The sequence below is a fragment of the Brachyhypopomus gauderio genome, chromosome 1, assembly GCF_052324685.1.
Source record: "Brachyhypopomus gauderio isolate BG-103 chromosome 1, BGAUD_0.2, whole genome shotgun sequence".
NCBI lineage: Eukaryota > Metazoa > Chordata > Actinopteri > Gymnotiformes > Hypopomidae > Brachyhypopomus > Brachyhypopomus gauderio.
Genome location: NC_135211.1, coordinates 189,257 through 211,656, shown reverse-complemented (window position 1 = coordinate 211,656; position 22,400 = coordinate 189,257). Strand labels below are relative to the sequence as shown.

Here is a 22,400-nt window from a genome sequence, read left to right as displayed (position 1 = left end):
CTGATAAAATTTTGAGCATGTGCATTTCACCTTGGGATTTAAAGTGTTTCCCTTTAGTCTGAGTACATCAGCTGAAGGCAGCTTAACTTCTTTTTTGGTTCTTGAAGTCTTTTTTTATTCTCATCCGAAAGGCATAGCCTATTCTGTTCCAGAAAACATTGGGGATTCCAATGTATCAATGACCTAGTTGGGAAAATAATTGCTGAACTCTGTAATGATCCTGATCACAGCAGTACCAAGTGCCACAAAGGTCCACAAATCAGTTTACTCATGTATTTTATTGCCTATGGTTTGGTTTGTAAATGTGTGTTGGTGATATGGATGCATTCATGATAGCACATTTTCTGGACAAAATGCGTCTTGGAGCAGCTCCTGCAGTGCTTCCATCAAATCTGTTTTGAATAGGTTTTGGGTGCATTTTCACAAATAATTTCAAAAGCGTCTTATCTAAGAGGACATAACCCTGCAACTGAAGGCAAGGGAGCTACACTGTGTAAACTGGTGAAAATCATACACATTCCGATGACTGGTGGACAAAAGGATCAAAACTTTGACAGGAAAAGGGTCTACAAACTGACCTTTTGTTTGAAGACCTGCAGGTCTTGACAAGTGAGAAATTGAAGGAAGGGCGAATTTTAGACAAGCTAGCAGAAAAGTGTGAGTGACATTGATGTTGCATCCTTTATGCATTGGCTCATTTCATCAAAAGCCAGCAAACAGGAGGAATGTGCTTGTTGGGTTTTTCTTTTGAGGAAGAACTATGTAAGCACAGCAGCATCTGGTCTCTGTGGCGCAATCGGTTAGCGCGTTCGGCTGTTAACCGAAAGGATGGTGGTTCGAGCCCACTCAGGGACGAAGTATGTTCCTTTCTCTTCTTTTTTAGACGTATTTTGTGCAAACAGATTAACTAAATTTCAACATTTCACTCAAACAAATCAGCCTCTCGCCCAACGTGGGGCTCGAACCCACGACCCTGAGATTAAGAGTCTCATGCTCTACCGACTGAGCTAGCCGGGCGATTTTTGTAGGACCCCAAAGGCACTTGCTGTCGCCACATGTTGACATGTTGAGCAGGACCTGAGCTATGTTTGTGGAATTTGTGCAGAAACTAAAGACCTTCACCCTTAAACATTCACTAAACCTGGTGCATGATCTCACATCCCAGAGATTGAGAATCTGGCAAACTAACAATCGAACTGGTCAGGTAACAGCAGCATTTGAAGTGGGGTCAAAAATGTACCATTAAAGGCACTTGACATCTCAGCTCAGTTTCGTTGCATAGCCTCTTTATAGTTGTTGAAAAAACGTTTTGTAGCGGAAGAAAACATTAATTTACTGGAAGACAATCTAGTGATCGCTCTTAATATCAAAGTAAAACATGTACTCTGTCCTGATAAAATTTTGAGCATGTGCATTTCACCTTGGGATTTAAAGTGTTTCCCTTTAGTCTGAGTACATCAGCTGAAGGCAGCTTAACTTCTTTTTTGGTTCTTGAAGTCTTTTTTTATTCTCATCCGAAAGGCATAGCCTATTCTGTTCCAGAAAACATTGGGGATTCCAATGTATCAATGACCTAGTTGGGAAAATAAATGCTGAACTCTGTAATGATCCTGATCTCAGCAGTACCAAGTGCCACAAAGGTCCACAAATCAGTTTACTCATGTATTTTATTGCCTATGGTTTGGTTTGTAAATGTGTGTTGGTGATATGGATGCATTCATGATAGCACATTTTCTGGACAAAATGCGTCTTGGAGCAGCTCCTGCAGTGCTTCCATCAAATCTGTTTTGAATAGGTTTTGGGTGCATTTTCACAAATAATTTCAAAAGCGTCTTATCTAAGAGGACATAACCCTGCAACTGAAGGCAAGGGAGCTACACTGTGTAAACTGGTGAAAATCATACACATTCCGATGACTGGTGGACAAAAGGATCAAAACTTTGACAGGAAAAGGGTCTACAAACTGACCTTTTGTTTGAAGACCTGCAGGTCTTGACAAGTGAGAAATTGAAGGAAGGGCGAATTTTAGACAAGCTAGCAGAAAAGTGTGAGTGACATTGATGTTGCATCCTTTATGCATTGGCTCATTTCATCAAAAGCCAGCAAACAGGAGGAATGTGCTTGTTGGGTTTTTCTTTTGAGGAAGAACTATGTAAGCACAGCAGCATCTGGTCTCTGTGGCGCAATCGGTTAGCGCGTTCGGCTGTTAACCGAAAGGATGGTGGTTCGAGCCCACCCAGGGACGATGTATGTTCCTTTCTCTTCTTTTTTAGACGTATTTTGTGCAAACAGATTAACTAAATTTCAACATTTCACTCAAACAAATCAGCCTCTCGCCCAACGTGGGGCTCGAACCCACGACCCTGAGATTAAGAGTCTCATGCTCTACCGACTGAGCTAGCCGGGCGATTTTTGTAGGACCCCAAAGGCACTTGCTGTCGCCACATGTTGACATGTTGAGCAGGACCTGAGCTATGTTTGTGGAATTTGTGCAGAAACTAAAGACCTTCACCCTTAAACATTCACTAAACCTGGTGCATGATCTCACATCCCAGAGATTGAGAATCTGGCAAACTAACAATCGAACTGGTCAGGTAACAGCAGCATTTGAAGTGGGGTCAAAAATGTACCATTAAAGGCACTTGACATCTCAGCTCAGTTTCGTTGCATAGCCTCTTTATAGTTGTTGAAAAAACGTTTTGTAGCGGAAGAAAACATTAATTTACTGGAAGACAATCTAGTGATCGCTCTTAATATCAAAGTAAAACATGTACTCTGTCCTGATAAAATTTTGAGCATGTGCATTTCACCTTGGGATTTAAAGTGTTTCCCTTTAGTCTGAGTACATCAGCTGAAGGCAGCTTAACTTCTTTTTTGGTTCTTGAAGTCTTTTTTTATTCTCATCCGAAAGGCATAGCCTATTCTGTTCCAGAAAACATTGGGGATTCCAATGTATCAATGACCTAGTTGGGAAAATAAATGCTGAACTCTGTAATGATCCTGATCTCAGCAGTACCAAGTGCCACAAAGGTCCACAAATCAGTTTACTCATGTATTTTATTGCCTATGGTTTGGTTTGTAAATGTGTGTTGGTGATATGGATGCATTCATGATAGCACATTTTCTGGACAAAATGCGTCTTGGAGCAGCTCCTGCAGTGCTTCCATCAAATCTGTTTTGAATAGGTTTTGGGTGCATTTTCACAAATAATTTCAAAAGCGTCTTATCTAAGAGGACATAACCCTGCAACTGAAGGCAAGGGAGCTACACTGTGTAAACTGGTGAAAATCATACACATTCCGATGACTGGTGGACAAAAGGATCAAAACTTTGACAGGAAAAGGGTCTACAAACTGACCTTTTGTTTGAAGACCTGCAGGTCTTGACAAGTGAGAAATTGAAGGAAGGGCGAATTTTAGACAAGCTAGCAGAAAAGTGTGAGTGACATTGATGTTGCATCCTTTATGCATTGGCTCATTTCATCAAAAGCCAGCAAACAGGAGGAATGTGCTTGTTGGGTTTTTCTTTTGAGGAAGAACTATGTAAGCACAGCAGCATCTGGTCTCTGTGGCGCAATCGGTTAGCGCGTTCGGCTGTTAACCGAAAGGATGGTGGTTCGAGCCCACTCAGGGACGAAGTATGTTCCTTTCTCTTCTTTTTTAGACGTATTTTGTGCAAACAGATTAACTAAATTTCAACATTTCACTCAAACAAATCAGCCTCTCGCCCAACGTGGGGCTCGAACCCACGACCCTGAGATTAAGAGTCTCATGCTCTACCGACTGAGCTAGCCGGGCGATTTTTGTAGGACCCCAAAGGCACTTGCTGTCGCCACATGTTGACATGTTGAGCAGGACCTGAGCTATGTTTGTGGAATTTGTGCAGAAACTAAAGACCTTCACCCTTAAACATTCACTAAACCTGGTGCATGATCTCACATCCCAGAGATTGAGAATCTGGCAAACTAACAATCGAACTGGTCAGGTAACAGCAGCATTTGAAGTGGGGTCAAAAATGTACCATTAAAGGCACTTGACATCTCAGCTCAGTTTCGTTGCATAGCCTCTTTATAGTTGTTGAAAAAACGTTTTGTAGCGGAAGAAAACATTAATTTACTGGAAGACAATCTAGTGATCGCTCTTAATATCAAAGTAAAACATGTACTCTGTCCTGATAAAATTTTGAGCATGTGCATTTCACCTTGGGATTTAAAGTGTTTCCCTTTAGTCTGAGTACATCAGCTGAAGGCAGCTTAACTTCTTTTTTGGTTCTTGAAGTCTTTTTTTATTCTCATCCGAAAGGCATAGCCTATTCTGTTCCAGAAAACATTGGGGATTCCAATGTATCAATGACCTAGTTGGGAAAATAAATGCTGAACTCTGTAATGATCCTGATCTCAGCAGTACCAAGTGCCACAAAGGTCCACAAATCAGTTTACTCATGTATTTTATTGCCTATGGTTTGGTTTGTAAATGTGTGTTGGTGATATGGATGCATTCATGATAGCACATTTTCTGGACAAAATGCGTCTTGGAGCAGCTCCTGCAGTGCTTCCATCAAATCTGTTTTGAATAGGTTTTGGGTGCATTTTCACAAATAATTTCAAAAGCGTCTTATCTAAGAGGACATAACCCTGCAACTGAAGGCAAGGGAGCTACACTGTGTAAACTGGTGAAAATCATACACATTCCGATGACTGGTGGACAAAAGGATCAAAACTTTGACAGGAAAAGGGTCTACAAACTGACCTTTTGTTTGAAGACCTGCAGGTCTTGACAAGTGAGAAATTGAAGGAAGGGCGAATTTTAGACAAGCTAGCAGAAAAGTGTGAGTGACATTGATGTTGCATCCTTTATGCATTGGCTCATTTCATCAAAAGCCAGCAAACAGGAGGAATGTGCTTGTTGGGTTTTTCTTTTGAGGAAGAACTATGTAAGCACAGCAGCATCTGGTCTCTGTGGCGCAATCGGTTAGCGCGTTCGGCTGTTAACCGAAAGGATGGTGGTTCGAGCCCACTCAGGGACGAAGTATGTTCCTTTCTCTTCTTTTTTAGACGTATTTTGTGCAAACAGATTAACTAAATTTCAACATTTCACTCAAACAAATCAGCCTCTCGCCCAACGTGGGGCTCGAACCCACGACCCTGAGATTAAGAGTCTCATGCTCTACCGACTGAGCTAGCCGGGCGATTTTTGTAGGACCCCAAAGGCACTTGCTGTCGCCACATGTTGACATGTTGAGCAGGACCTGAGCTATGTTTGTGGAATTTGTGCAGAAACTAAAGACCTTCACCCTTAAACATTCACTAAACCTGGTGCATGATCTCACATCCCAGAGATTGAGAATCTGGCAAACTAACAATCGAACTGGTCAGGTAACAGCAGCATTTGAAGTGGGGTCAAAAATGTACCATTAAAGGCACTTGACATCTCAGCTCAGTTTCGTTGCATAGCCTCTTTATAGTTGTTGAAAAAACGTTTTGTAGCGGAAGAAAACATTAATTTACTGGAAGACAATCTAGTGATCGCTCTTAATATCAAAGTAAAACATGTACTCTGTCCTGATAAAATTTTGAGCATGTGCATTTCACCTTGGGATTTAAAGTGTTTCCCTTTAGTCTGAGTACATCAGCTGAAGGCAGCTTAACTTCTTTTTTGGTTCTTGAAGTCTTTTTTTATTCTCATCCGAAAGGCATAGCCTATTCTGTTCCAGAAAACATTGGGGATTCCAATGTATCAATGACCTAGTTGGGAAAATAAATGCTGAACTCTGTAATGATCCTGATCTCAGCAGTACCAAGTGCCACAAAGGTCCACAAATCAGTTTACTCATGTATTTTATTGCCTATGGTTTGGTTTGTAAATGTGTGTTGGTGATATGGATGCATTCATGATAGCACATTTTCTGGACAAAATGCGTCTTGGAGCAGCTCCTGCAGTGCTTCCATCAAATCTGTTTTGAATAGGTTTTGGGTGCATTTTCACAAATAATTTCAAAAGCGTCTTATCTAAGAGGACATAACCCTGCAACTGAAGGCAAGGGAGCTACACTGTGTAAACTGGTGAAAATCATACACATTCCGATGACTGGTGGACAAAAGGATCAAAACTTTGACAGGAAAAGGGTCTACAAACTGACCTTTTGTTTGAAGACCTGCAGGTCTTGACAAGTGAGAAATTGAAGGAAGGGCGAATTTTAGACAAGCTAGCAGAAAAGTGTGAGTGACATTGATGTTGCATCCTTTATGCATTGGCTCATTTCATCAAAAGCCAGCAAACAGGAGGAATGTGCTTGTTGGGTTTTTCTTTTGAGGAAGAACTATGTAAGCACAGCAGCATCTGGTCTCTGTGGCGCAATCGGTTAGCGCGTTCGGCTGTTAACCGAAAGGATGGTGGTTCGAGCCCACCCAGGGACGATGTATGTTCCTTTCTCTTCTTTTTTAGACGTATTTTGTGCAAACAGATTAACTAAATTTCAACATTTCACTCAAACAAATCAGCCTCTCGCCCAACATGGGGCTCGAACCCACGACCCTGAGATTAAGAGTCTCATGCTCTACTGACTGAGCTAGCCGGGCGATTTTTGTAGGACCCCAAAGGCACTTGCTGTCGCCACATGTTGACATGTTGAGCAGGACCTGAGCTATGTTTGTGGAATTTGTGCAGAAATTAAAGACCTTCACCCTTAAACATTCACTAAACCTGGTGCATGATCTCACATCCCAGAGATTGAGAATCTGGCAAACTAACAATCGAACTGGTCAGGTAACAGCAGCATTTGAAGTGGGGTCAAAAAGGTACCATTAAAGGCACTTGACATCCCAGCTCAGTTTCGTTGCATAGCCTCTTTATAGTTGTTGAAAAAACGTTTTGTAGCGGAAGAAAACATTAATTTACTGGAAGACAATCCAGTGATCGCTCTTAATATCAAAGTAAAACATGTACTCTGTCCTGATAAAATTTTGAGCATGTGCATTTCACCTTGGGATTTAAAGTGTTTCCCTTTAGTCTGAGTACATCAGCTGAAGGCAGCTTAACTTCTTTTTTGGTTCTTGAAGTCTTTTTTTATTCTCATCCGAAAGGCATAGCCTATTCTGTTCCAGAAAACATTGGGGATTCCAATGTATCAATGACCTAGTTGGGAAAATAATTGCTGAACTCTGTAATGATCCTGATCTCAGCAGTACCAAGTGCCACAAAGGTCCACAAATCAGTTTACTCATGTATTTTATTGCCTATGGTTTGGTTTGTAAATGTGTGTTGGTGATATGGATGCATTCATGATAGCACATTTCCTGGACAAAATGCGTCTTGGAGCAGCTCCTGCAGTGCTTCCATCAAATCTGTTTTGAATAGGTTTTGGGTGCATTTTCATAAATAATTTCAAAAGCGTCTTATCTAAGAGGACATAACCCTGCAACTGAAGGCAAGGGAGCTACACTGTGTAAACTGGTGAAAATCATACACATTCCGATGACTGGTGGACAAAAGGATCAAAACTTTGACAGGAAAAGGGTCTACAAACTGACCTTTTGTTTGTAGACCTGGAGGTCTTGACAAGTGAGAAATTGAAGGAAGGGCGAATTTTAGACAAGCTAGCAGAAAAGTGTGAGTGACATTGATGTTGCATCCTTTATGCATTGGCTCATTTCATCAAAAGCCAGCAAACAGGAGGAATGTGCTTGTTGGGTTTTTCTTTTGAGGAAGAACTATGTAAGCACAGCAGCATCTGGTCTCTGTGGCGCAATCGGTTAGCGCGTTCGGCTGTTAACCGAAAGGATGGTGGTTCGAGCCCACCCAGGGACGATGTATGTTCCTTTCTCTTCTTTTTTAGACGTATTTTGTGCAAACAGATTAAATAAATTTCAACATTTCACTCAAACAAATCAGCCTCTCGCCCAACGTGGGGCTCGAACCCACGACCCTGAGATTAAGAGTCTCATGCTCTACCGACTGAGCTAGCCGGGCGATTTTTGTAGGACCCCAAAGGCACTTGCTGTCGCCACATGTTGACATGTTGAGCAGGACCTGAGCTATGTTTGTGGAATTTGTGCAGAAACTAAAGACCTTCACCCTTAAACATTCACTAAACCTGGTGCATGATCTCACATCCCAGAGATTGAGAATCTGGCAAACTAACAATGGAACTGGTCAGGTAACAGCAGCATTTGAAGTGGGGTCAAAAATGTACCATTAAAGGCACTTGACATCTCAGCTCAGTTTCGTTGCATAGCCTCTTTATAGTTGTTGAAAAAACGTTTTGTAGCGGAAGAAAACATTAATTTACTGGAAGACAATCTAGTGATCGCTCTTAATATCAAAGTAAAACATGTACTCTGTCCTGATAAAATTTTGAGCATGTGCATTTCACCTTGGGATTTAAAGTGTTTCCCTTTAGTCTGAGTACATCAGCTGAAGGCAGCTTAACTTCTTTTTTGGTTCTTGAAGTCTTTTTTTATTCTCATCCGAAAGGCATAGCCTATTCTGTTCCAGAAAACATTGGGGATTCCAATGTATCAATGACCTAGTTGGGAAAATAATTGCTGAACTCTGTTATGATCCTGATCTCAGCAGTACCAAGTGCCACAAAGGTCCACAAATCAGTTTACTCATGTATTTTATTGCCTATGGTTTGGTTTGTAAATGTGTGTTGGTGATATGGATGCATTCATGATAGCACATTTTCTGGACAAAATGCGTCTTGGAGCAGCTCCTGCAGTGCTTCCATCAAATCTGTTTTGAATAGGTTTTGGGTGCATTTTCACAAATAATTTCAAAAGCGTCTTATCTAAGAGGACATAACCCTGCAACTGAAAGCAAGGGAGCTACACTGTGTAAACTGGTGAAAATCATACACATTCCGATGACTGGTGGACAAAAGGATCAAAACTTTGACAGGAAAAGGGTCTACAAACTGACCTTTTGTTTGAAGACCTGCAGGTCTTGACAAGTGAGAAATTGAAGGAAGGGCGAATTTTAGACAACCTAGCAGAAAATTGTGAGTGACATTGATGTTGCATCCTTTATGCATTGGCTCATTTCATCAAAAGCCAGCAAACAGGAGGAATGTGCTTGTTGGGTTTTTCTTTTGAGGAAGAACTATGTAAGCACAGCAGCATCTGGTCTCTGTGGCGCAATCGGTTAGCGCGTTAGGCTGTTAACCGAAAGGATGGTGGTTCGAGCCCACTCAGGGACGATGTATGTTCCTTTCTCTTCTTTTTTAGACGTATTTTGTGCAAACAGATTAACTAAATTTCAACATTTCACTCAAACAAATCAGCCTCTCGCCCAACGTGGGGCTCGAACCCACGACCCTGAGATTAAGAGTCTCATGCTCTACCGACTGAGCTAGCCGGGCGATTTTTGTAGGACCCCAAAGGCACTTGCTGTCGCCACATGTTGACATGTTGAGCAGGACCTGAGCTATGTTTGTGGAATTTGTGCAGAAACTAAAGACCTTCACCCTTAAACATTCACTAAACCTGGTGCATGATCTCACATCCCAGAGATTGAGAATCTGGCAAACTAACAATCGAACTGGTCAGGTAACAGCAGCATTTGAAGTGGGGTCAAAAATGAACCATTAAAGGCACTTGACATCTCAGCTCAGTTTCGTTGCATAGCCTCTTTATAGTTGTTGAAAAAACGTTTTGTAGCGGAAGAAAACATTAATTTACTGGAAGACAATCTAGTGATCGCTCTTAATATCAAAGTAAAACATGTACTCTGTCCTGATAAAATTTTGAGCATGTGCATTTCACCTTGGGATTTAAAGTGTTTCCCTTTAGTCTGAGTACATCAGCTGAAGGCAGCTTAACTTCTTTTTTGGTTCTTGAAGTCTTTTTTTATTCTCATCCGAAAGGCATAGCCTATTCTGTTCCAGAAAACATTGGGGATTCCAATGTATCAATGACCTAGTTGGGAAAATAATTGCTGAACTCTGTAATGATCCTGATCTCAGCAGTACCAAGTGCCACAAAGGTCCACAAATCAGTTTACTCATGTATTTTATTGCCTATGGTTTGGTTTGTAAATGTGTGTTGGTGATATGGATGCATTCATGATAGCACATTTTCTGGACAAAATGCGTCTTGGAGCAGCTCCTGCAGTGCTTCCATCAAATCTGTTTTGAATAGGTTTTGGGTGCATTTTCACAAATAATTTCAAAAGCGTCTTATCTAAGAGGACATAACCCTGCAACTGAAGGCAAGGGAGCTACACTGTGTAAACTGGTGAAAATCATACACATTCCGATGACTGGTGGACAAAAGGATCAAAACTTTGACAGGAAAAGGGTCTACAAACTGACCTTTTGTTTGAAGACCTGCAGGTCTTGACAAGTGAGAAACTGAAGGAAGGGCGAATTTTAGACAAGCTAGCAGAAAAGTGTGAGTGACATTGATGTTGCATCCTTTATGCATTGGCTCATTTCATCAAAAGCCAGCAAACAGGAGGAATGTGCTTGTTGGGTTTTTCTTTTGAGGAAGAACTATGTAAGCACAGCAGCATCTGGTCTCTGTGGCGCAATCGGTTAGCGCGTTCGGCTGTTAACCGAAAGGATGGTGGTTCGAGCCCACCCAGGGACGATGTATGTTCCTTTCTCTTCTTTTTTAGACGTATTTTGTGCAAACAGATTAACTAAATTTCAACATTTCACTCAAACAAATCAGCCTCTCACCCAACATGGGGCTCGAACTCACGACCCTGAGATTAAGAGTCTCATGCTCTACCGACTGAGCTAGCCGGGCGATTTTTGTAGGACCCCAAAGGCACTTGCTGTCGCCACATGTTGACATGTTGAGCAGGACCTGAGCTATGTTTGTGGAATTTGTGCAGAAATTAAAGACCTTCACCCTTAAACATTCACTAAACCTGGTGCATGATCTCACATCCCAGAGATTGAGAATCTGGCAAACTAACAATCGAACTGGTCAGGTAACAGCAGCATTTGAAGTGGGGTCAAAAAGGTACCATTAAAGGCACTTGACATCCCAGCTCAGTTTCGTTGCATAGCCTCTTTATAGTTGTTGAAAAAACGTTTTGTAGCGGAAGAAAACATTAATTTACTGGAAGACAATCCAGTGATCGCTCTTAATATCAAAGTAAAACATGTACTCTGTCCTGATAAAATTTTGAGCATGTGCATTTCACCTTGGGATTTAAAGTGTTTCCCTTTAGTCTGAGTACATCAGCTGAAGGCAGCTTAACTTCTTTTTTGGTTCTTGAAGTCTTTTTTTATTCTCATCCGAAAGGCATAGCCTATTCTGTTCCAGAAAACATTGGGGATTCCAATGTATCAATGACCTAGTTGGGAAAATAATTGCTGAACTCTGTAATGATCCTGATCTCAGCAGTACCAAGTGCCACAAAGGTCCACAAATCAGTTTACTCATGTATTTTATTGCCTATGGTTTGGTTTGTAAATGTGTGTTGGTGATATGGATGCATTCATGATAGCACATTTCCTGGACAAAATGCGTCTTGGAGCAGCTCCTGCAGTGCTTCCATCAAATCTGTTTTGAATAGGTTTTGGGTGCATTTTCATAAATAATTTCAAAAGCGTCTTATCTAAGAGGACATAACCCTGCAACTGAAGGCAAGGGAGCTACACTGTGTAAACTGGTGAAAATCATACACATTCCGATGACTGGTGGACAAAAGGATCAAAACTTTGACAGGAAAAGGGTCTACAAACTGACCTTTTGTTTGAAGACCTGCAGGTCTTGACAAGTGAGAAATTGAAGGAAGGGCGAATTTTAGACAAGCTAGCAGAAAAGTGTGAGTGACATTGATGTTGCATCCTTTATGCATTGGCTCATTTCATCAAAAGCCAGCAAACAGGAGGAATGTGCTTGTTGGGTTTTTCTTTTGAGGAAGAACTATGTAAGCACAGCAGCATCTGGTCTCTGTGGCGCAATCGGTTAGCGCGTTCGGCTGTTAACCGAAAGGATGGTGGTTCGAGCCCACCCAGGGACGATGTATGTTCCTTTCTCTTCTTTTTTAGACGTATTTTGTGCAAACAGATTAAATAAATTTCAACATTTCACTCAAACAAATCAGCCTCTCGCCCAACGTGGGGCTCGAACCCACGACCCTGAGATTAAGAGTCTCATGCTCTACCGACTGAGCTAGCCGGGCGATTTTTGTAGGACCCCAAAGGCACTTGCTGTCGCCACATGTTGACATGTTGAGCAGGACCTGAGCTATGTTTGTGGAATTTGTGCAGAAACTAAAGACCTTCACCCTTAAACATTCACTAAACCTGGTGCATGATCTCACATCCCAGAGATTGAGAATCTGGCAAACTAACAATGGAACTGGTCAGGTAACAGCAGCATTTGAAGTGGGGTCAAAAATGTACCATTAAAGGCACTTGACATCTCAGCTCAGTTTCGTTGCATAGCCTCTTTATAGTTGTTGAAAAAACGTTTTGTAGCGGAAGAAAACATTAATTTACTGGAAGACAATCTAGTGATCGCTCTTAATATCAAAGTAAAACATGTACTCTGTCCTGATAAAATTTTGAGCATGTGCATTTCACCTTGGGATTTAAAGTGTTTCCCTTTAGTCTGAGTACATCAGCTGAAGGCAGCTTAACTTCTTTTTTGGTTCTTGAAGTCTTTTTTTATTCTCATCCGAAAGGCATAGCCTATTCTGTTCCAGAAAACATTGGGGATTCCAATGTATCAATGACCTAGTTGGGAAAATAATTGCTGAACTCTGTTATGATCCTGATCTCAGCAGTACCAAGTGCCACAAAGGTCCACAAATCAGTTTACTCATGTATTTTATTGCCTATGGTTTGGTTTGTAAATGTGTGTTGGTGATATGGATGCATTCATGATAGCACATTTTCTGGACAAAATGCGTCTTGGAGCAGCTCCTGCAGTGCTTCCATCAAATCTGTTTTGAATAGGTTTTGGGTGCATTTTCACAAATAATTTCAAAAGCGTCTTATCTAAGAGGACATAACCCTGCAACTGAAAGCAAGGGAGCTACACTGTGTAAACTGGTGAAAATCATACACATTCCGATGACTGGTGGACAAAAGGATCAAAACTTTGACAGGAAAAGGGTCTACAAACTGACCTTTTGTTTGAAGACCTGCAGGTCTTGACAAGTGAGAAATTGAAGGAAGGGCGAATTTTAGACAAGCTAGCAGAAAATTGTGAGTGACATTGATGTTGCATCCTTTATGCATTGGCTCATTTCATCAAAAGCCAGCAAACAGGAGGAATGTGCTTGTTGGGTTTTTCTTTTGAGGAAGAACTATGTAAGCACAGCAGCATCTGGTCTCTGTGGCGCAATCGGTTAGCGCGTTAGGCTGTTAACCGAAAGGATGGTGGTTCGAGCCCACTCAGGGACGATGTATGTTCCTTTCTCTTCTTTTTTAGACGTATTTTGTGCAAACAGATTAACTAAATTTCAACATTTCACTCAAACAAATCAGCCTCTCGCCCAACGTGGGGCTCGAACCCACGACCCTGAGATTAAGAGTCTCATGCTCTACCGACTGAGCTAGCCGGGCGATTTTTGTAGGACCCCAAAGGCACTTGCTGTCGCCACATGTTGACATGTTGAGCAGGACCTGAGCTATGTTTGTGGAATTTGTGCAGAAACTAAAGACCTTCACCCTTAAACATTCACTAAACCTGGTGCATGATCTCACATCCCAGAGATTGAGAATCTGGCAAACTAACAATCGAACTGGTCAGGTAACAGCAGCATTTGAAGTGGGGTCAAAAATGAACCATTAAAGGCACTTGACATCTCAGCTCAGTTTCGTTGCATAGCCTCTTTATAGTTGTTGAAAAAACGTTTTGTAGCGGAAGAAAACATTAATTTACTGGAAGACAATCTAGTGATCGCTCTTAATATCAAAGTAAAACATGTACTCTGTCCTGATAAAATTTTGAGCATGTGCATTTCACCTTGGGATTTAAAGTGTTTCCCTTTAGTCTGAGTACATCAGCTGAAGGCAGCTTAACTTCTTTTTTGGTTCTTGAAGTCTTTTTTTATTCTCATCCGAAAGGCATAGCCTATTCTGTTCCAGAAAACATTGGGGATTCCAATGTATCAATGACCTAGTTGGGAAAATAATTGCTGAACTCTGTAATGATCCTGATCTCAGCAGTACCAAGTGCCACAAAGGTCCACAAATCAGTTTACTCATGTATTTTATTGCCTATGGTTTGGTTTGTAAATGTGTGTTGGTGATATGGATGCATTCATGATAGCACATTTTCTGGACAAAATGCGTCTTGGAGCAGCTCCTGCAGTGCTTCCATCAAATCTGTTTTGAATAGGTTTTGGGTGCATTTTCACAAATAATTTCAAAAGCGTCTTATCTAAGAGGACATAACCCTGCAACTGAAGGCAAGGGAGCTACACTGTGTAAACTGGTGAAAATCATACACATTCCGATGACTGGTGGACAAAAGGATCAAAACTTTGACAGGAAAAGGGTCTACAAACTGACCTTTTGTTTGAAGACCTGCAGGTCTTGACAAGTGAGAAACTGAAGGAAGGGCGAATTTTAGACAAGCTAGCAGAAAAGTGTGAGTGACATTGATGTTGCATCCTTTATGCATTGGCTCATTTCATCAAAAGCCAGCAAACAGGAGGAATGTGCTTGTTGGGTTTTTCTTTATAGGAAGAACTATGTAAGCACAGCAGCATCTGGTCTCTGTGGCGCAATCGGTTAGCGCGTTCGGCTGTTAAACGAAAGGATGGTGGTTCGAGCCCACCCAGGGACGATGTATGTTCCTTTCTCTTCTTTTTTAGACGTATTTTGTGCAAACAGATTAACTAAATTTCAACATTTCACTCAAACAAATCAGCCTCTCACCCAACATGGGGCTCGAACTCACGACCCTGAGATTAAGAGTCTCATGCTCTACCGACTGAGCTAGCCGGGCGATTTTTGTAGGACCCCAAAGGCACTTGCTGTCGCCACATGTTGACATGTTGAGCAGGACCTGAGCTATGTTTGTGGAATTTGTGCAGAAATTAAAGACCTTCACCCTTAAACATTCACTAAACCTGGTGCATGATCTCACATCCCAGAGATTGAGAATCTGGCAAACTAACAATCGAACTGGTCAGGTAACAGCAGCATTTGAAGTGGGGTCAAAAAGGTACCATTAAAGGCACTTGACATCCCAGCTCAGTTTCGTTGCATAGCCTCTTTATAGTTGTTGAAAAAACGTTTTGTAGCGGAAGAAAACATTAATTTACTGGAAGACAATCCAGTGATCGCTCTTAATATCAAAGTAAAACATGTACTCTGTCCTGATAAAATTTTGAGCATGTGCATTTCACCTTGGGATTTAAAGTGTTTCCCTTTAGTCTGAGTACATCAGCTGAAGGCAGCTTAACTTCTTTTTTGGTTCTTGAAGTCTTTTTTTATTCTCATCCGAAAGGCATAGCCTATTCTGTTCCAGAAAACATTGGGGATTCCAATGTATCAATGACCTAGTTGGGAAAATAATTGCTGAACTCTGTTATGATCCTGATCTCAGCAGTACCAAGTGCCACAAAGGTCCACAAATCAGTTTACTCATGTATTTTATTGCCTATGGTTTGGTTTGTAAATGTGTGTTGGTGATATGGATGCATTCATGATAGCACATTTTCTGGACAAAATGCGTCTTGGAGCAGCTCCTGCAGTGCTTCCATCAAATGTGTTTTGAATAGGTTTTGGGTGCATTTTCACAAATAATTTCAAAAGCGTCTTATCTAAGACGACATAACCCTGCAACTGAAGGCAAGGGAGCTACACTGTGTAAACTGGTGAAAATCATACACATTCCGATGACTGGTGGACAAAAGGATCAAAACTTTGACAGGAAAAGGGTCTACAAACTGACCTTTTGTTTGAAGACCTGGAGGTCTTGACAAGTGAGAAATTGAAGGAAGGGCGAATTTTAGACAAGCTAGCAGAAAAGTGTGAGTGACATTGATGTTGCATCCTTTATGCATTGGCTCATTTCATCAAAAGCCAGCAAACAGGAGGAATGTGCTTGTTGGGTTTTTCTTTTGAGGAAGAACTATGTAAGCACAGCAGCATCTGGTCTCTGTGGCGCAATCGGTTAGCGCGTTCGGCTGTTAACCGAAAGGATGGTGGTTCGAGCCCACCCAGGGACGATGTATGTTCCTTTCTCTTCTTTTTTAGACGTATTTTGTGCAAACAGATTAACTAAATTTCAACATTTCACTCAAACAAATCAGCCTCTCGCCCAACGTGGGGCTCGAACCCACGACCCTGAGATTAAGAGTCTCATGCTTTACCGACTGAGCTAGCCGGGCGATTTTTGTAGGACCCCAAAGGCACTTGCTGTCGCCACATGTTGACATGTTGAGCAGGACCTGAGCTATGTTTGTGGAATTTGTGCAGAAACTAAAGACCTTCACCCTTAAACATTCACTAAACCTGGTGCATGATCTCACATCCCAGAGATTGAGAATCTGGCAAACTAACAATGGAACTGGTCAGGTAACAGCAGCATTTGAAGTGGGGTCAAAAATGTACCATTAAAGGCACTTGACATCTCAGCTCAGTTTCGTTGCATAGCCTCTTTATAGTTGTTGAAAAAACGTTTTGTAGCGGAAGAAAACATTAATTTACTGGAAGACAATCTAGTGATCGCTCTTAATATCAAAGTAAAACATGTACTCTGTCCTGATAAAATTTTGAGCATGTGCATTTCACCTTGGGATTTAAAGTGTTTCCCTTTAGTCTGAGTACATCAGCTGAAGGCAGCTTAACTTCTTTTTTGGTTCTTGAAGTCTTTTTTTATTCTCATCCGAAAGGCATAGCCTATTCTGTTCCAGAAAACATTGGGGATTCCAATGTATCAATGACCTAGTTGGGAAAATAATTGCTGAACTCTGTAATGATCCTGATCTCAGCAGTACCAAGTGCCACAAAGGTCCACAAATCAGTTTACTCATGTATTTTATTGCCTATGGTTTGGTTTGTAAATGTGTGTTGGTGATATGGATGCATTCATGATAGCACATTTTCTGGACAAAATGCGTCTTGGAGCAGCTCCTGCAGTGCTTCCATCAAATCTGTTTTGAATAGGTTTTGGGTGCATTTTCACAAATAATTTCAAAAGCGTCTTATCTAAGAGGACATAACCCTGCAACTGAAGGCAAGGGAGCTACACTGTGTAAACTGGTGAAAATCATACACATTCCGATGACTGGTGGACAAAAGGATCAAAACTTTGACAGGAAAAGGGTCTACAAACTGACCTTTTGTTTGAAGACCTGCAGGGCTTGACAAGTGAGAAATTGAAGGAAGGGCGAATTTTAGACAAGCTAGCAGAAAATTGTGAGTGACATTGATGTTGCATCCTTTATGCATTGGCTCATTTCATCAAAAGCCAGCAAACAGGAGGAATGTGCTTGTTGGGTTTTTCTTTATAGGAAGAACTATGTAAGCACAGCAGCATCTGGTCTCTGTGGCGCAATCGGTTTGCGCGTTCGGCTGTTAACCGAAAGGATGGTGGTTCGAGCCCACCCAGGGACGATGTATGTTCCTTTCTCTTCTTTTTTAGACGTATTTTGTGCAAACAGATTAACTAAATTTCAACATTTCACTCAAACAAATCAGCCTCTCGCCCAACATGGGGCTCGAACTCACGACCCTGAGATTAAGAGTCTCATGCTTTACCGACTGAGCTAGCCGGGCGATTTTTGTAGGACCCCAAAGGCACTTGCTGTCGCCACATGTTGACATGTTGAGCAGGACCTGAGCTATGTTTGTGGAATTTGTGCAGAAATTAAAGACCTTCACCCTTAAACATTCACTAAACCTGGTGCATGATCTCACATCCCAGAGATTGAGAATCTGGCAAACTAACAATCGAACTGGTCAGGTAACAGCAGCATTTGAAGTGGGGTCAAAAAGGTACCATTAAAGGCACTTGACATCCCAGCTCAGTTTCGTTGCATAGCCTCTTTATAGTTGTTGAAAAAACGTTTTGTAGCGGAAGAAAACATTAATTTACTGGAAGACAATCCATTGATCACTCCTAATATCAAAGTAAAACATGTACTCTGTCCTGATAAAATTTTGAGCATGTGCATTTCACCTTGGGATTTAAAGTGTTTCCCTTTAGTCTGAGTACATCAGCTGAAGGCAGCTTAACTTCTTTTTTGGTTCTTGAAGTCTTTTTTTATTCTCATCCGAAAGGCATAGCCTATTCTGTTCCAGAAAACATTGGGGATTCCAATGTATCAATGACCTAGTTGGGAAAATAATTGCTGAACTCTGTTATGATCCTGATCTCAGCAGTACCAAGTGCCACAAAGGTCCACAAATCAGTTTACTCATGTATTTTATTGCCTATGGTTTGGTTTGTAAATGTGTGTTGGTGATATGGATGCATTCATGATAGCACATTTTCTGGACAAAATGCGTCTTGGAGCAGCTCCTGCAGTGCTTCCATCAAATCTGTTTTGAATAGGTTTTGGGTGCATTTTCACAAATAATTTCAAAAGCGTCTTATCTAAGAGGACATAACCCTGCAACTGAAGGCAAGGGAGCTACACTGTGTAAACTGGTGAAAATCATACACATTCCGATGACTGGTGGACAAAAGGATCAAAACTTTGACAGGAAAAGGGTCTACAAACTGACCTTTTGTTTGAAGACCTGCAGGTCTTGACAAGTGAGAAATTGAAGGAAGGGCGAATTTTAGACAAGCTAGCAGAAAAGTGTGAGTGACATTGATGTTGCATCCTTTATGCATTGGCTCATTTCATCAAAAGCCAGCAAACAGGAGGAATGTGCTTGTTGGGTTTTTCTTTTGAGGAAGAACTATGTAAGCACAGCAGCATCTGGTCTCTGTGGCGCAATCGGTTAGCGCGTTCGGCTGTTAACCGAAAGGATGGTGGTTCGAGCCCACCCAGGGACGATGTATGTTCCTTTCTCTTCTTTTTTAGACGTATTTTGTGCAAACAGATTAACTAAATTTCAACATTTCACTCAAACAAATCAGCCTCTCGCCCAACGTGGGGCTCGAACCCACGACCCTGAGATTAAGAGTCTCATGCTCTACCGACTGAGCTAGCCGGGCGATTTTTGTAGGAACCCAAAGGCACTTGCTGTCGCCACATGTTGACATGTTGAGCAGGACCTGAGCTATGTTTGTGGAATTTGTGCAGAAATTAAAGACCTTCACCCTTAAACATTCACTAAACCTGGTGCATGATCTCACATCCCAGAGATTGAGAATCTGGCAAACTAACAATCGAACTGGTCAGGTAACAGCAGCATTTGAAGTGGGGTCAAAAAGGTACCATTAAAGGCACTTGACATCCCAGCTCAGTTTCGTTGCATAGCCTCTTTATAGTTGTTGAAAAAACGTTTTGTAGCGGAAGAAAACATTAATTTACTGGAAGACAATCCATTGATCACTCTTAATATCAAAGTAAAACATGTACTCTGTCCTGATAAAATTTTGAGCATGTGCATTTCACCTTGGGATTTAAAGTGTTTCCCTTTAGTCTGAGTACATCAGCTGAAGGCAGCTTAACTTCTTTTTTGGTTCTTGAAGTCTTTTTTTATTCTCATCCGAAAGGCATAGCCTATTCTGTTCCAGAAAACATTGGGGATTCCAATGTATCAATGACCTAGTTGGGAAAATAATTGCTGAACTCTGTAATGATCCTGATCTCAGCAGTACCAAGTGCCACAAAGGTCCACAAATCAGTTTACTCATGTATTTTATTGCCTATGGTTTGGTTTGTAAATGTGTGTTGGTGATATGGATGCATTCATGATAGCACATTTCCTGGACAAAATGCGTCTTGGAGCAGCTCCTGCAGTGCTTCCATCAAATCTGTTTTGAATAGGTTTTGGGTGCATTTTCATAAATAATTTCAAAAGCGTCTTATCTAAGAGGACATAACCCTGCAACTGAAGGCAAGGGAGCTACACTGTGTAAACTGGTGAAAATCATACACATTCCGATGACTGGTGGACAAAAGGATCAAAACTTTGACAGGAAAAGGGTCTACAAACTGACCTTTTGTTTGAAGACCTGGAGGTCTTGACAAGTGAGAAATTGAAGGAAGGGCGAATTTTAGACAAGCTAGCAGAAAAGTGTGAGTGACATTGATGTTGCATCCTTTATGCATTGGCTCATTTCATCAAAAGCCAGCAAACAGGAGGAATGTGCTTGTTGGGTTTTTCTTTTGAGGAAGAACTATGTAAGCACAGCAGCATCTGGTCTCTGTGGCGCAATCGGTTAGCGCGTTCGGCTGTTAACCGAAAGGATGGTGGTTCGAGCCCACCCAGGGACGATGTATGTTCCTTTCTCTTCTTTTTTAGACGTATTTTGTGCAAACAGATTAACTAAATTTCAACATTTCACTCAAACAAATCAGCCTCTCGCCCAACGTGGGGCTCGAACCCACGACCCTGAGATTAAGAGTCTCATGCTCTACCGACTGAGCTAGCCGGGCGATTTTTGTAGGACCCCAAAGGCACTTGCTGTCGCCACATGTTGACATGTTGAGCAGGACCTGAGCTATGTTTGTGGAATTTGTGCAGAAACTAAAGACCTTCACCCTTAAACATTCACTAAACCTGGTGCATGATCTCACATCCCAGAGATTGAGAATCTGGCAAACTAACAATCGAACTGGTCAGGTAACAGCAGCATTTGAAGTGGGGTCAAAAATGTACCATTAAAGGCACTTGACATCTCAGCTCAGTTTCGTTGCATAGCCTCTTTATAGTTGTTGAAAAAACGTTTTGTAGCGGAAGAAAACATTAATTTACTGGAAGACAATCTAGTGATCGCTCTTAATATCAAAGTAAAACATGTACTCTGTCCTGATAAAATTTTGAGCATGTGCATTTCACCTTGGGATTTAAAGTGTTTCCCTTTAGTCTGAGTACATCAGCTGAAGGCAGCTTAACTTCTTTTTTGGTTCTTGAAGTCTTTTTTTATTCTCATCCGAAAGGCATAGCCTATTCTGTTCCAGAAAACATTGGGGATTCCAATGTATCAATGACCTAGTTGGGAAAATAATTGCTGAACTCTGTAATGATCCTGATCTCAGCAGTACCAAGTGCCACAAAGGTCCACAAATCAGTTTACTCATGTATTTTATTGCCTATGGTTTGGTTTGTAAATGTGTGTTGGTGATATGGATGCATTCATGATAGCACATTTTCTGGACAAAATGCGTCTTGGAGCAGCTCCTGCAGTGCTTCCATCAAATCTGTTTTGAATAGGTTTTGGGTGCATTTTCACAAATAATTTCAAAAGCGTCTTATCTAAGAGGACATAACCCTGCAACTGAAGGCAAGGGAGCTACACTGTGTAAACTGGTGAAAATCATACACATTCCGATGACTGGTGGACAAAAGGATCAAAACTTTGACAGGAAAAGGGTCTACAAACTGACCTTTTGTTTGAAGACCTGCAGGTCTTGACAAGTGAGAAATTGAAGGAAGGGCGAATTTTAGACAAGCTAGCAGAAAAGTGTGAGTGACATTGATGTTGCATCCTTTATGCATTGGCTCATTTCATCAAAAGCCAGCAAACAGGAGGAATGTGCTTGTTGGGTTTTTCTTTTGAGGAAGAACTATGTAAGCACAGCAGCATCTGGTCTCTGTGGCGCAATCGGTTAGCGCGTTCGGCTGTTAACCGAAAGGATGGTGGTTCGAGCCCACCCAGGGACGATGTATGTTCCTTTCTCTTCTTTTTTAGACGTATTTTGTGCAAACAGATTAACTAAATTTCAACATTTCACTCAAACAAATCAGCCTCTCGCCCAACGTGGGGCTCGAACCCACGACCCTGAGATTAAGAGTCTCATGCTCTACCGACTGAGCTAGCCGGGCGATTTTTGTAGGACCCCAAAAGCACTTGCTGTCGCCACATGTTGACATGTTGAGCAGGACCTGAGCTATGTTTGTGGAATTTGTGCAGAGACTAAAGACCTTCACCCTTAAACATTCACTAAACCTGGTGCATGATCTCACATCCCAGAGATTGAGAATCTGGCAAACTAACAATCGAACTGGTCAGGTAACAGCAGCATTTGAAGTGGGGTCAAAAAGGTACCATTAAAGGCACTTGACATCCCAGCTCAGTTTCGTTGCATAGCCTCTTTATAGTTGTTGAAAAAACGTTTTGTAGCGGAAGAAAACATTAATTTACTGGAAGACAATCCAGTGATCGCTCTTAATATCAAAGTAAAACATGTACTCTGTCCTGATAAAATTTTGAGCATGTGCATTTCACCTTGGGATTTAAAGTGTTTCCCTTTAGTCTGAGTACATCAGCTGAAGGCAGCTTAACTTCTTTTTTGGTTCTTGAAGTCTTTTTTTATTCTCATCCGAAAGGCATAGCCTATTCTGTTCCAGAAAACATT

The 22,400-nt window shown here is 41.5% G+C and overlaps 21 non-coding genes across 21 annotated transcripts; 9 read left to right on the top strand and 12 right to left on the bottom strand.

Moving 5' to 3' along the window:
- Positions 1-944: 944 nt before the first annotated feature.
- trnak-cuu (transfer RNA lysine (anticodon CUU)) lies at positions 945-1,017 on the bottom strand. Its single transcript has one exon. It is a non-coding gene; the product is annotated as a tRNA-Lys (tRNA).
- Positions 1,018-2,171: 1,154 nt separating this feature from the next.
- On the top strand, positions 2,172-2,245 carry trnan-guu (transfer RNA asparagine (anticodon GUU)). Its single transcript has one exon. It is a non-coding gene; the product is annotated as a tRNA-Asn (tRNA).
- An 89-nt stretch (positions 2,246-2,334) lies between these two features.
- trnak-cuu (transfer RNA lysine (anticodon CUU)) lies at positions 2,335-2,407 on the bottom strand. The gene has a single exon. It is a non-coding gene; the product is annotated as a tRNA-Lys (tRNA).
- Positions 2,408-3,724: 1,317 nt separating this feature from the next.
- On the bottom strand, positions 3,725-3,797 carry trnak-cuu (transfer RNA lysine (anticodon CUU)). The gene has a single exon. It is a non-coding gene; the product is annotated as a tRNA-Lys (tRNA).
- A 1,317-nt stretch (positions 3,798-5,114) lies between these two features.
- Positions 5,115-5,187, bottom strand: trnak-cuu (transfer RNA lysine (anticodon CUU)). The gene has a single exon. It is a non-coding gene; the product is annotated as a tRNA-Lys (tRNA).
- Positions 5,188-6,341: 1,154 nt separating this feature from the next.
- On the top strand, positions 6,342-6,415 carry trnan-guu (transfer RNA asparagine (anticodon GUU)). Its single transcript has one exon. It is a non-coding gene; the product is annotated as a tRNA-Asn (tRNA).
- A 1,316-nt stretch (positions 6,416-7,731) lies between these two features.
- On the top strand, positions 7,732-7,805 carry trnan-guu (transfer RNA asparagine (anticodon GUU)). The gene has a single exon. It is a non-coding gene; the product is annotated as a tRNA-Asn (tRNA).
- An 89-nt stretch (positions 7,806-7,894) lies between these two features.
- On the bottom strand, positions 7,895-7,967 carry trnak-cuu (transfer RNA lysine (anticodon CUU)). Its single transcript has one exon. It is a non-coding gene; the product is annotated as a tRNA-Lys (tRNA).
- A 1,317-nt stretch (positions 7,968-9,284) lies between these two features.
- On the bottom strand, positions 9,285-9,357 carry trnak-cuu (transfer RNA lysine (anticodon CUU)). The gene has a single exon. It is a non-coding gene; the product is annotated as a tRNA-Lys (tRNA).
- A 1,154-nt stretch (positions 9,358-10,511) lies between these two features.
- trnan-guu (transfer RNA asparagine (anticodon GUU)) lies at positions 10,512-10,585 on the top strand. Its single transcript has one exon. It is a non-coding gene; the product is annotated as a tRNA-Asn (tRNA).
- A 1,316-nt stretch (positions 10,586-11,901) lies between these two features.
- trnan-guu (transfer RNA asparagine (anticodon GUU)) lies at positions 11,902-11,975 on the top strand. The gene has a single exon. It is a non-coding gene; the product is annotated as a tRNA-Asn (tRNA).
- An 89-nt stretch (positions 11,976-12,064) lies between these two features.
- Positions 12,065-12,137, bottom strand: trnak-cuu (transfer RNA lysine (anticodon CUU)). Its single transcript has one exon. It is a non-coding gene; the product is annotated as a tRNA-Lys (tRNA).
- A 1,317-nt stretch (positions 12,138-13,454) lies between these two features.
- trnak-cuu (transfer RNA lysine (anticodon CUU)) lies at positions 13,455-13,527 on the bottom strand. The gene has a single exon. It is a non-coding gene; the product is annotated as a tRNA-Lys (tRNA).
- Positions 13,528-16,071: 2,544 nt separating this feature from the next.
- On the top strand, positions 16,072-16,145 carry trnan-guu (transfer RNA asparagine (anticodon GUU)). Its single transcript has one exon. It is a non-coding gene; the product is annotated as a tRNA-Asn (tRNA).
- Positions 16,146-16,234: 89 nt separating this feature from the next.
- trnak-cuu (transfer RNA lysine (anticodon CUU)) lies at positions 16,235-16,307 on the bottom strand. Its single transcript has one exon. It is a non-coding gene; the product is annotated as a tRNA-Lys (tRNA).
- A 2,544-nt stretch (positions 16,308-18,851) lies between these two features.
- trnan-guu (transfer RNA asparagine (anticodon GUU)) lies at positions 18,852-18,925 on the top strand. The gene has a single exon. It is a non-coding gene; the product is annotated as a tRNA-Asn (tRNA).
- An 89-nt stretch (positions 18,926-19,014) lies between these two features.
- trnak-cuu (transfer RNA lysine (anticodon CUU)) lies at positions 19,015-19,087 on the bottom strand. Its single transcript has one exon. It is a non-coding gene; the product is annotated as a tRNA-Lys (tRNA).
- Positions 19,088-20,241: 1,154 nt separating this feature from the next.
- On the top strand, positions 20,242-20,315 carry trnan-guu (transfer RNA asparagine (anticodon GUU)). The gene has a single exon. It is a non-coding gene; the product is annotated as a tRNA-Asn (tRNA).
- An 89-nt stretch (positions 20,316-20,404) lies between these two features.
- Positions 20,405-20,477, bottom strand: trnak-cuu (transfer RNA lysine (anticodon CUU)). The gene has a single exon. It is a non-coding gene; the product is annotated as a tRNA-Lys (tRNA).
- Positions 20,478-21,631: 1,154 nt separating this feature from the next.
- Positions 21,632-21,705, top strand: trnan-guu (transfer RNA asparagine (anticodon GUU)). The gene has a single exon. It is a non-coding gene; the product is annotated as a tRNA-Asn (tRNA).
- Positions 21,706-21,794: 89 nt separating this feature from the next.
- Positions 21,795-21,867, bottom strand: trnak-cuu (transfer RNA lysine (anticodon CUU)). Its single transcript has one exon. It is a non-coding gene; the product is annotated as a tRNA-Lys (tRNA).
- Positions 21,868-22,400: the final 533 nt, after the last annotated feature.